The 13,529-nt window shown below is 31.5% G+C and overlaps 1 long non-coding RNA gene across 2 annotated transcripts in view; it reads right to left on the minus strand.

Annotated features, from left to right (window-relative positions):
* LOC140060763 (uncharacterized) overlaps nucleotides 1–13,529 on the minus strand; it is a 29,767-nt gene that overhangs the window by 10,897 nt on the left and 5,341 nt on the right. The window contains exons 1-2 of one of the 2 annotated variants that reach the window (XR_011847365.1): nucleotides 9,740–9,799; nucleotides 9,380–9,510 (exon numbers count right to left, since the gene is read on the minus strand). This is a non-coding gene — a long non-coding RNA (uncharacterized lncRNA). Of the gene's footprint in view, nucleotides 1–9,379; nucleotides 9,511–9,739; nucleotides 9,800–13,529 lie in introns of those variants that run through there. The other variant, XR_011847364.1, reaches the window with a different exon arrangement.

Consider the following 13,529-nt stretch of genomic DNA (forward strand, 5'->3'; position numbering starts at 1 on the left):
TGCTGTACCTCTATGGTTTCCTTATTCGAGAAGACTCAAACAAGAAAATACAAACAAACAATTTATTTGTGTGAAGGGGTTGCACATCCTATGATATTTATCATGCATTATAAACAAATTTAATGTGAAGATATGAAGAACATTGTATTCACTCTTTCTAACTCTCCTACAACTGATTTTACAGCTATCTCTGAACCTCAACTATTAGTACAGGAAAACCTGTCCCCAAGAGCTTGGTATGTCATTGCAAATGATCTCAGGTTGGTGCGTATTGAACAATCATCTGTTCTAAGATTTGCTTTTCTAATAATAAGGTTCAAACCAAGCCCTACTTATACTAGCTTAATGCTAGTTAGGTAAACATTCAGATCAGAGAAAAATAATTCCTTAACATTCCCTGAAGAAGACCATTGTACATATTTATTCAAATATTGACACACAATTATTACCAGTCGGATACCTGTCCTACCGATTAATGTCTTTGACCTCTCAGTGAACTAAATGTTTCACATGTAATGATAGCAAAAAAATTGGCGAACAGGTTTTACTTTTTAATTTGGAACTAAATCAGTATGACAGGCACGAACCTATAACTATATACGAATGCAACTGTTTTTGGTGATACGCTGTATGGCCATACATAACAATCAATTACATAGCCACGACACTTTTGGAGAATTAAAATGTTCCTCAGCACGTTTTTTACCCTGACCGAGTATAATCCTATGCTCTAGAATCCCATCTCCAGTGGGGTAACACAGTGGACAAGGGGGTGTCACGAAAGCTCAGACCACGAAAGCTCAGACCCCCTAAGACCTAAGATCACGAAAGCTAAGACCCAACACCTAAGATTACAAATATTTATCTTTCGCACCTGCCTTGTATTTTAACTCCCAACATTTATTCTGAATACCACACCTTAGAATTGGCACTTTCATGAAAAAGAATCACATAAAAAGTAACAAATACATTTTTAAATTGATGATTTTACAGACGTTTTTCTCGCACACAAAATGACTAGCCTACAGTTAGGCCTACCCCATGGGCCATGTTCAATGTTTTTGTTTCTATGGAACGTCAAAAGAGCAAAAATTATATAGAGGGCTGAAAACTCTGTGGAGTCCATCTACAGTGTGGATGGAACAATGTAAAATTAAAATTGTAATGATAATAGTATAATCATGCAAGTACGAAGAAATAAATACTGGCAAATAAATTTTAATTTAAAAATCATGATAAGTTTTTTTGTTTCGTTTTCTTTCTGTTTTTATACTTGTACTATATTATTGTTGCTCTTTTGGCGCTCCATAGAAACAAAAACATTGAGCATGGGGAGCTCGAGGAGTTACATTGTCATTACAGTATACAAAGAAACACATCTGTAAAATCATCAATTTAAAGGATTTATTTATTTGTTATTATGTGTTTCTCCTTCTGAAAGTACTTATAAGTCCTAATTTTAAAGTGTGGTGTTCAGGATAAAGTTAGTCAACAAATTTGGAGTCAAAATACAAGAAAGGCAGGTGCGTAAGAAAAACATCCTCTGAAGCAACACAATGGAGTAAATATATACCAACAAACAACCCGTCAAGTTTGTTTGTTGTAAAGAAAAAATATACATTTACTCAACGGGCCAAAATAATGTGAGTTTATCTATGTTTTGCGGTAGTATTAAATTATATTTATGGTAATAAATGAAACCTACTGTGTTTAAAATTATGTATGGATAAACAAGTATTGTTTTTAAGCTGTAGTATATCTTAGTATTTGTAATCTTAGGTGTTGGGTCTTAGCTTTCGTGATCTTAGGTCTTAGGGGGTCTGAGCTTTCGTGGTCTGAGCTTTCGTGACACCCGTGGACAAGGGCCTCTGGTTTATTAATATTAACAGGCCCGCCAACGCTGAGTAGATGCATTGGGGTTACTTATGTTCTAGGGCCCCTAAGCCCTGGGTTTAGCTAGTGAAATGTTTACATCCAAAAACAACATAGATGTGTGACAAGAATTGCCTAATTGCCGCTCACTTTGACATAACCACAGAATTTGATTTCTAAATTTATGATTTTCTAGCTGACTTCCAAATCTCTATAATTTTGTTACAGTATTTAGTTCAGTACATTGCAAGATATTCAAGCGAATATTTATTTTAAAATGCAAGAAAATAAACTGGTTTATCTCAGCATCCCTAGTTCTCCCTGTTGGAAACACGTACCATAGTACTAATATTATAATGTTATTAGTCAGTTTAAGATTATTACTTTCTCAGATGCAATAAAATAATTTACTTTCAAAATGAAAGATGTATACTTATAGTTATAAGAAATTATTATTTTGTTGTTAAAATAAAATATGACTTATTTTTTGTGGGACAGGAAAAAAAAAATTTGCACCACCACGGTTTATTTAAGGGGGGAATTTATTCAAAGCCGGGGAAATTTATTCGAATAAATACGGTAAATATAATGGTGCTATAGAAGAAACTATACATAATTTTAGATACCTTAAAGCCTTTGACTTTTTCATAGGTTAAATACGCATTTCTTTACCTCATAGGCTGATTACAGTAAACCAATTATTTGATTTCATTCAACAAAGCAAGTCCCTTTCAGACTTAACACTCTCCCAAAATATTGAGGTGTCCGATTCACAATCCAATGTGACAGAATATTTATTTTACACCCTATAATCTTTCATCAATGCGAATAACTTTTCCATATACAATACATTTTTATACTTAATCTTAAGCAACTTTTATTTGTTTATTGGGTTTTCTCAACTGTGAATGGTAGAGGGCATGAACTGGCCGGCTTTAGTCTGAAAATATGGTGGTATTATTCACATAAAAAGAAAAAAAATCATTTACGGTTGACTGACATACACAGTACAACAACATCAAAGAATTTCCATCAATTCAATGTGTTTTTAAATTTGTAATATTATATTATACAGCTTTATATATACCAACAATAATGAAAATTTACTTTAAAAAAAAAAATTAAAATACTTTAGAATTCTATATTAATATATTTTTTATCATTTAAAAATTTAGCCAAAGATGAGGGATTTTTAAGTAGAGGTTATCAGGGATTTTTAGGGTAGAGGAAATGGGGTACATAATGGGAATAGGAAAGGGCTGGAATGTTCTATATGGTCTTCTACAATTTAAGGGGGTCACAATTTGTTGGGGTACACATTTTAATTCAAATTGGCTTTAGGCCTATATGGGTTTCAATGGGCAGACTAAAATTATTAACTTTATCATAATATTTGTTGGTGGAAGGAAGGGGGAAGACCATGATACACAAACTTACTTGACTTGAGAGTTTCTTCTGGTTAAAACTATTGTATGTACTGTCTGAATGGTAGAGCAGCGTATAGATGGCTCACTCTTTTTTTTTCACAAATGGGACTGCTAATTACACCGACCATGGGTCTCACAATCACACAATAAAGGGGTTGCGGTAGTTAGTGAATAGAAATAATATTCTAGTCTAAATTCACTTTTGTACCAACACACTCAATATTCAACCAATCGCTAGACGGCAAATGCTTGAGTTAATAATATATTTTTTACATTATCATTTTCTCTGGGACTTCTGTTGAGCCATAAAACATCATCATTGACTCTTTAGAAGTCTCAAACGTTATGTCAAACAATAATATATACATTTTAAAAACAATTTTCAGCATGGTACATACCATAGTGATCAAAGCTAAATTTTATTTGTTCATACTAACTAACTATAAATAATTAAATGATATAGTATTCTGGTAGATTTAACTGCTGCTTAATGAGGGGTGTTCAACAAAAGTAGGTAATTGTTCTCAAATTACTTGTAATCAATGATGTATAAAAATATGGAATAGATATAATGGAATTTGTCACATCAATGTAAACAGATTTTGACATAAAAATCTGAAAAATTGTAACTGCAAAAGATAGGACATAAAATTGGATAATTTTTGGGCCCTGGCCTAATTTCAAAATCCTGGATCTGCCACTGGTAATCGTTCATTTATATGGCATAACCGAACAGTTTATCATTGGTGTACATTTTTGTTGATATACAAAACTAATGCTGATAGTGCATTTACCTCCACACTACTAGTCAGCTGGCCACAAAAAAAATTAATGTACAAATTATTGACTAATTTAGCTAAACATTATGTGCTATAAACTCCTATTTTATATATTGTATTTAATTTTTAATCAACCGTTTAAAAACAAATCCACCTTGGTAAAAGAATGTCGTCTAGGGTCAGTGTTTGATCCGATGCAATTAGTATTAAATAGTTACACAATACACAGTAATCAAATTAAAAATCACCTTTACACAATGTCAGGAAATTATAGCAAATTAAGACATTTACTTTTGACAACTTCAAACAAAATGATGTCATAATTATAACACCTGAAGGCCATACTAACACAGTACAAAGAAAATACTGTATTCATATATAACCTTAAGCAATAATTGAGGACATCCAAATGCATTTATCGTTTCTTACTAAACAGGTGACAGACATGATAAGATATTTATATTGAATGAAAGATGAAATATTCATTGTTTCATAAAAGGAAAAACAAAATGTACTTTGGAATCATAGGTCCTTTTCACATAGACATTTGACTAGAGTAAAAACAGATAATTCCAGGCATAAAGCAATGCAATGCAACTAACACAATGCCCTTTCAATAATTGTGCAATTGTCCCTGCCTGGTTGCATCAACATTTGTTGCCACGTAGTTAGACATTGACTTGACGGATTTTGTCCATGAAATAAAAAGTTGTGCTGACCGTACATGGGGTCTAGACACCCCCACCCCAACCTAATGGGGGAGTCTGACACATATTTCAAATCTGTCATGTTGGTACTATGAACCTATAATATTTGCTTGCTGTACCTAGCACTTTTACTGGTATAGTTTTATAAAGTTACAAACTCCTTTGGCTTGTGAACATTTAACTATAATTAAATATTACCGGTAATAGAAATAATAATTTGAAAAACTTACTTAAATATTCAAATAATTTTATCTTTTAATAAAATGACGGTATGAGGTCGTACGATACCCTATTTAATTTTTTCTATTCAGCTCTCAATCTACGAAAGGACCTGACCAATAGAGAACCTCAACTCATGAAAAACTCCCCAATGGAATTGCTTCTACTATCATAAATTATAAGTGAACTGTAACGAAATTATCTGCAATTAGACCATCAATGTGAATTCCCAAAGCAGTATTTGTTTTTAAGTACTGTTAATAATTGGAAATTCTTTACATCCAGCTTAAGACGTCCTGTACATCAAGAAACATGAAATTAGTGTCAAAGTTAAATCTGAGAACTTCCATTTTTATTTGATTCAGATGTTAAAAAAACAAAAATCCTGAAATAATTTCATCTATTCAAATAATTACCATTTCAGTTTTCATTTAATTTTAATTTTTTTAAAGCAATTTAATAACAAAAAGATAATGCAAAAGTTATTCATAAACTATTAATAAGATCACACTACACTATCAAACTAATGTGTTGTCATTGCATAATCATTACCATATTTAGGCACATCACACTTTTTTTTGTCAAACTAGTTTGATAGTGTAGACAGAGATTTAGAGCAGTTTTAAAACAGGGATGCCAGAGCATAAAAAGTGAAGGTGATGACTTGCCTACCAGCTAAACGAATTTTGTCCCTTTTGTAAAAAATAATCCTGGCCATGGACTTGCATATTTATGCACGCATAGTAAGTTGATAAATTACTGAAATATGCTGGGATCAGTTTGATCCATATTATCCTAGGGGCTTCACTCCAACCTACTTGCTACAGGCTATAGAATCTGAGGAATAGGCCATCTATGATATGTGGCTCAGACAAGAAATTTAATTTTACTTTAATTTTTTTTGCTTCAATTTTTAACCTTTGTAACACATTCTTGTCTTGATTTGATTCGAAGTAGGTCGACTTAAAATAGATATGATTCAGGTTTAAACTCAAACGGATCTTTTCCTACTTTTACCATGAATCCATCAACTTTATTCAATGCATAGAAAACAAAATTAAAGTTAAGTTTAAAGCTACGATACAAAACTATTTTCAATGTTTTATGTCCAGTGCAAGCCACAGACGCTGAAAAATTAAGTCTGTTTAAAGAGGGACACAGAAGCAGTGAAACTCTATCTTTTTGATCTTAGATCCTTTTAAAGTGTATAAGGGGTTATACTAACATTAATATCTTAATGCATACTCCACACAGACAACATACTGTAGGTAGTTTCTAAATTTCAGAAAATTCAATAAAATACAGAAAAATTCAATAAAATACAGAAGAATCTGTTTCTATTACGGACACTCATATTAGGGAGACCTAGTTTGCTTGGTCCATGGTGGATTCTACTATGTAAATAACTTTATGCTATGTCAGCACTTCATTTTTAAGACCAGCATCATTACAGCTTGGTTCCCACTAGAACGTAACGCAAGGACGTAAACGCAACGCAAGCGTTTTAACCAATGACAAGCGAAGTTATAGACGGTTAGCAATCACAAGCGAATAAGCCATCGCTTGTGATTGGTCAATTCACTTGCATTGCGTTACGTCCTTGTGTTGCGTCGCTAGTGGGAACCACGCTTAAGAAATGCACAGAGAACATCTCAACATAGAACCAACAGCTTTATATCTCATCTGAAAGATGATGTACTAGTAACTTTAATCATAATGATGAGCTCTCTAATCTCAATGCCAGATTTGACATTTTCAAAATACTGCAACAGTACTATCATGGAGATATAGATTGATATAGATTTATATATCATTTGTTTTAAATCTTTTTAATAGGATTCTTGTATAATATCTAAGTCAAGAATGTGGAAGGACGGAATTTCGATTAGGTTTGCTTCGTTAATGATGAGAAATCTCAATTGAAGCTTATCAATCAACTTTTATTTTGGGATGTTGACCATACATAATAAATAAAGAGGTTTCTAATCATGCGTGACCACATAAGAGATATCACTCAGGATCTTCTTTTTTTGTATTCATGTTAAAAGAAATACGTCCTACTTGGCAAGAAAACATAGGATGTATAATATGACAAGTCACTTGTAGCAAATGAACAACAACAAACACATACAAAATACCAGGAAAACAAGAATGTAGGTACAAGGGTTGTTGATAACTTGATATCTTGAGTGGAGCAGAGTTTGGTTGGAGATCGATTGAGGGGGCTAAAGTTTCCAGAAGTATGCAGCTTTTATACAGTGTACAATATAAGCAAGAACAAAAAAGGAATCTGAAACAAAATGTTGGTATGAACTAACTCTGGTATATTTTTCTGTCTGTACGTCAAAACTACTGAACGATGGATCATGTAATCTAATCTAATACATGAAAAGCAACTTCTCTATTTCATAATTCTATATCCAGAAATTATTTTACCCTTGAGAAATAAAAGAGTGTATAGCATACAGCCATAAACAGTAGTTACTGGACTTCTGCCATATTGCCAATAGACTACTATTTGAACTACTGTATTTGCAAGATATAGCCGATTTTAATATTGGGGATCTTATTTGTAGGCTATAAAAATTCAAATAAAGATATAAATAATTATGAAATCAGTTATTAAAAATAAAATAAATATAAATTATTGAAAAAAATCATGTAAGGAAGTCTTGGCTTTATTTTATACAGTTTTTGAGTAGTAAATAATAAATTACTTTAACGCCCGAAAAAAAAAAATTATTTTCCCATAATTATTACTTCCTGATGGTCAACATGTAGAAACATTTTGCCCTGCTCCTCTCTACCTATTCAGTTTACTACCATTGAATGAATGTTTAACAAGGAAGTTAGTAAATTCTTATTTTAAAAAATAAAGTTAAAAATGATTTATACTTATAAAGTCAAAAGATTGGCTATGATTTACTTTGTTTTGTAACCAGCCTCAGTCACAACAAATGACCCTGTCATTTTGGGGGTAAGGTGCTAACAAATTGTCTTCAAATACTCACGAACACAAACAATCAAAACTTGTGTAAAAACTGACCCATAGGGTCATTATGTGATCTTATTAAAGTGTTACTAATAAATAATGAAATATATTTAACATAGCTAAAAAATATTCATAATTTAGGATAGCTAGAAACCTAATACACTTGACTGCAAGAATTATAAAGTAAACAGAAGAGTTAACCTTAGAAAGGCGATTAATTGGGAGTACTAATATTGTTGACCCAAATAAAAAGTTTAAAAATATGAAAGTAGTATTTATATATTAATATTTAATAGTAGATTTTATTATTCCAAAGGTAAATATTAAAATTAATGATTTATACTGCTTTTTCAATTTTAAATGGATTTTTAAATCAAATATGTGTATTAATTGTGTTTTTTATAAATTTTCTTTATTGATATTAAAGAGAAATATGGAAATGATCATCAAAATTATTATAGTAAAGTTTTATTTTTCTGTTTGCCCATTTCTTTCTGACACAGTTTTGCCTTTTCCTGAAAATGGTCAGTAATTGACTTGAAAGAGAAAGAGTTATAGCAAATAAATAAATCAAATATCCTTCTTTTTAAAAACTTAATCATCGGTAATAAACCTTGACTTTTAAAAGAAGTGTAACTTATTGAAACTCACATTTTCTAACCATGAATCATTCATCAAACATCTTTCAACCACTACTTTTCAGTTTGGTATGATTGATAGAATTTACTGCTCAATTTGATCTAAACATGTAAATCTTTAACTTGGGGTTTGTAAATGCTTCAGGGTATGAATGCAGATACGTAGATAAGGGGTATCTGATCGGGCATCTGCGGCAAAACGAGAAAAGTCAAAATCAGAAGCAAGGTGCTACTAATAAAAGTTAGTTATAAAAGGTACAATGTGGATCAGAAGAAAGTTGATTGGTTGAAGTTTAAACTTTACAGAAACTGGATCAAAAGTCAAGTTCTTTTCCTAAAATTAAAATGTACAGAGACTCATGGTTCAGAATTTAATTCTGTAAGTTATAAATGTACAAAAACTGGATTAATCTCTCCTTCTCAAAATTAAAATTTTCAGAAGTAAAATTCTCTAGTTAATGATAAACTGTGCAAAAACTGATTCAAAAGTAACTTCTCTAAGTTATAGACGGTACAAAAAAGCAAGGAACCAGGATCAAACAATAATAGATAGCTATGTTTTAGAAGATTCAATAATTCTCTCAATAATGGTAGGGATTGTGGAGTGTTTCCAATGAATTTACACAATGTGGGTATTAAAAAAAGTCTTAGTTCTCAAATTACGACGTGATTGCGAAATAAGGGGGAAGTATATCACAAATTATATAATAAATTAGCAGCAATTCTCAATAAAGTTTAAAATTACCTAATAATGATGACACCAGTCCTCTTGTAGTACAGCATGCTGATAACACTTTCACTTTCATACATAGGCACGTCAAATCATGATGCGAAAACAACAATTTCAATAAATTTCCACTCAACAAATCACTAAATCTGTAAAAAATGTTAAAGATAAACTAAATATTTAAAAAATAATAATGCAATGTAGTTTTAGCACAACAGTAGAAATTGCCAGTGGTAACATTTCTTTAGGGTGTGATGCATTTTGTGAATTAAATTCATTATTGTTATCGTTCATAAAAAATAAGTATTTATATTTTCTACTGTTGTTATGTTTACTCTTTAATAAACAAAAAAACATAAACTTATTATCTGTAAATACCGTAATAATATTTCTAAAGTGGCATGATACCAAAGTTGGCGTAACATGTGAATGGCATTTTCAGAATTCAAACAAATTTATGATCACTGCTGCACAATACAGTATTTAGAATATTTTCCACGTTTATGATACCAAAAAAAATTGTGGATGAAATCAAATTTGCCCATGGAAAATCCCTGCAAACAAAGTAACAATTACTGGTTGCTCCATTGCCTTATAAGCATGGGAAATAAGCTGGAAATGACCAGCACTTAGCTTACGAAATGGGAAATAGGCAATACAATTATCATTAGGGAATCCACTGTCTGTGTTTCTAAAATCTCGGGAAAGACTCCAATATCCTTGAGGTACAAAGGGATTTCTTTTTTTTTATATGAATGAATGAAAAGATATGTAAATAAAATCGTTATGATTATGAATATATGATGCTTACTTTTTACCTTTTGTGTGTATTTTGTGTACAAAATTAGAATGCAGTGCTTGCCTAGTATTGGTACATTAAGGTTATGTACTTTACCTAAATCTGTATTTATGTTTTGGGTGAACACGTACAGTATATGCACTATGCAGTTGTTCTGGGCTTGTTGAATCAGTTTCACTGGGTCCTGGGGCAACATCTAATTTATGTAGGGCAACACAAACAAATAAACTTGTTAGTCCTGATTTGCAAGCAAGTTAAAAAAGAAAAGATTACAAAAATTGTTTTCATTATTGGAATACAACAGCACAGCGCAATCTCAATCTGATGTTTGATCATTTCTGCTGCTATATCTTTCGGCCACCAGAAATTGTGAAGAAATCCAAATATCGGAGAATGATTCTGCGAGGTTTACTGCATGTAAACCCTGCACTTTTATCTAAACCTCTATTAGATTTGTGTAAAAGAAGTTTGAGACTTCTTAGTGTGAAGCTGTCTACAATCTCAGACACTTGTTGATTGAAGACAATTTCTTTCATTTGTTATTAAGGCAATCAAATTAAATGATTTATATAAAATTAGTGTTTATAAATCAATTAATTGATGAGCAAACAAAACAATCAATCAAAATTTCTATTTCAATTATTAACAAATCTCAAATTATCTTATAAAATTAAATTTAATGGTGCATAGTCTTCAGGAAAGTGATAAAATTTAATTACTTTCTAAAATTTTAGAATCGTAAAGTGAAATTAAGAAATCTAAGGTTAGTTCCTTCACATTTTTCTGTCAAAAGTCATAAATCTCGCCACAAACCAGATCATTTCCTGATGGGTAACAAACATAATATGTTTTAATAAAAATATAGCTGCGTAGGCCTCAATTTCATAATGCTATTTATGTATGCCTACAAGTTTCTGCTGCGTAACGATGATAGAAGGTTATATAGATGTTCTTGTTCACGATTGATAGAGATCGTAATATTTATTTGATTAAATAAGTTACGGAAATAAACTAACAGTATTAGTGTAATCAAATACAGCAATAGAATTCAACGGATTGATGAGGTGAATTTATACCATGAAATTTAATTTGTGATCATACACTCAATCTGATTTTTCGACCCTACAAGTCAAGTTGAATATCATAATTAATGCATGACTTAACATGACAGGCAGTCACGTGTAAAGATTTGAACAAACCTAAACTAGACAAGTAACGTCTATAGTATTGTAATGTACATTAAGAAACGTCTAGTTTTAGTCATGGAGTAATGGTTTAATTACAGGTACAGTGGCACTTTAATGGGGTTGTTTGTATGTTTGCCTCTTTATCCCAGGGTCTTGGGTTCAAATCCTGCCTAAATCATAATAAGAACCATGAGAAATGCAGTGTGGGTGCAACCAGAGGGTAAGTTAGATTTTGGCATTAAAAAATATCTAACAAGTTTGTTTGACTCATGCATAGAATGTTAATATTTCTTCCTAACATTGTGGGGCAGAGGTGGAACACCAAAACTTTCTCTTTTTAACAGACCCTCCAACAATTATTTATGAGTGGCACATTTAGTTTTTTAATCACGTTTTTGTCTATGATATTTCTGATAATACTTTAAAACAACTATGTACATTCTAGTTACTATTACCAGAAGTAAATCATTTTATCTTCGGTAATCTAAATATATTCTAACATAAACACGTCTTCTTGTGGATTTGCACGGTTGTATATCGCACATATCATTACATATGTCGGCATTGATAATAGAATAATGTCGGCTGCAACTTTTTAACCTCCGTTCGACTCATTAGCAAAGAAAACACTTACTTATGAAATTATTACATATGGGTGGGTGATTAGTGACCCGTGCAATATTCACATTATGTCTCACAGTCAGACACCAGCAATGCCTAAATACTTCTAAAATAATAAATTGCAGAGCTACTCTTGTACATTTTTAGGCCTACTGTGTGGCTACATTTTTAGGCCTACTGTGTGGCTACATTGTTAGGCCTACTGTGTGGGTACATTTTTAGGCTTACTGTGTGGCTACATTTTTAGGCTTACTGTGTGGCTACATTTTTTTTTCTTCCATTCACTTTTGTGGAGTAACATCCAAAAATGATATTGGTGCACAACACACTACATTCAGTTTGTTAAGGTGTTGGAGTTTTGTTTAGTGGGATGATAAATTAAAGTTATGTTGAATGGGAAGGATATTTTCATTTGTTGAGGTAAAGTTAAAGCTTCTGCCTTATAAAAACAGATTTTCCAATTCAACTCATAAACATTCAAGTTGCCCTTTAAGTAACATTCACTTCAAAATCCCCATATGGTAAATACATTAAAAATTAAATTTGCAATGCTCCGTATGCAACCTTCCTTTTCACGCAAATTCAACCTTTTTTTGACCTACATAACACATACCTATGTCATAACCATGTATATGACATAATAATGTTCATTACTCATTTCAACTATACCATTAACATACATATATCATATTACACAAAGCATAAAAACAAAATGTGCATTGAACTCTGCCCCGTACTTAAACCCTTGAAGATCATGCACGCTTTAAACTTGTACTGATGATGCAACACAAACACAGCATAAAGTAATATGATGGTAGATGTCTGTTAGACATTCAACTGTGTACATTGCTCATTTAAAACTTATTTTCAGTAATTGTCATTATAACTTAAAATTGAATAGCATCCCTTTAAACTTAAATGTTTTGTTTCTGTTATTTGTCAAACATTAACAAATTGTACATACATTGCCCCTTTAAACTTGATATGATTGTACATTCAATGTACCACTTACATCTCGCTATGGCTTTAGATAATGTTGACAAAATGTTGCCCTTTTAAAAAAAAACATTGCATAGAGGTCCCCTTTAAAAAATAAGAGTAAGTTTACGAAACTTGAGGAGACAACATTAATCATTCCTAAACAAGATTTTAATGGTTTTCCACCTGAATTTAGTTCAGGTCAGAGTTCACTTTCGAGAGTGATCTTTTTATTTTATACAATTTGCATTAGTTATGATTTGTTGTTTCTTTCTTTTTTTTCCCACTTAACAAAAGGTATTTGAACTACTAATTTTCTCCGAATTTGCCTAGTGGAAAACATGCTTTTATATCAATCATGCTATAAATGCACAGATATTTAATGTATATTGCTCATTTAAACACAAAAATGTACATGAATGCTCCTTTAAACATAACATCTTGATTCTATTATAATGCTGTACACATTCAAATGTACAACGCTCCTTTAAAATTGACCTCTCGTTGACCTAAATACGACATTTCTGTCATACTGTTGTTGATCAAAAATTATTCACATAATCATTCTTTGATTTACAAAATA

The sequence above is a fragment of the Antedon mediterranea genome, chromosome 10 (genome assembly GCF_964355755.1).
Source record: "Antedon mediterranea chromosome 10, ecAntMedi1.1, whole genome shotgun sequence".
Classification (NCBI taxonomy): domain Eukaryota; kingdom Metazoa; phylum Echinodermata; class Crinoidea; order Comatulida; family Antedonidae; genus Antedon; species Antedon mediterranea.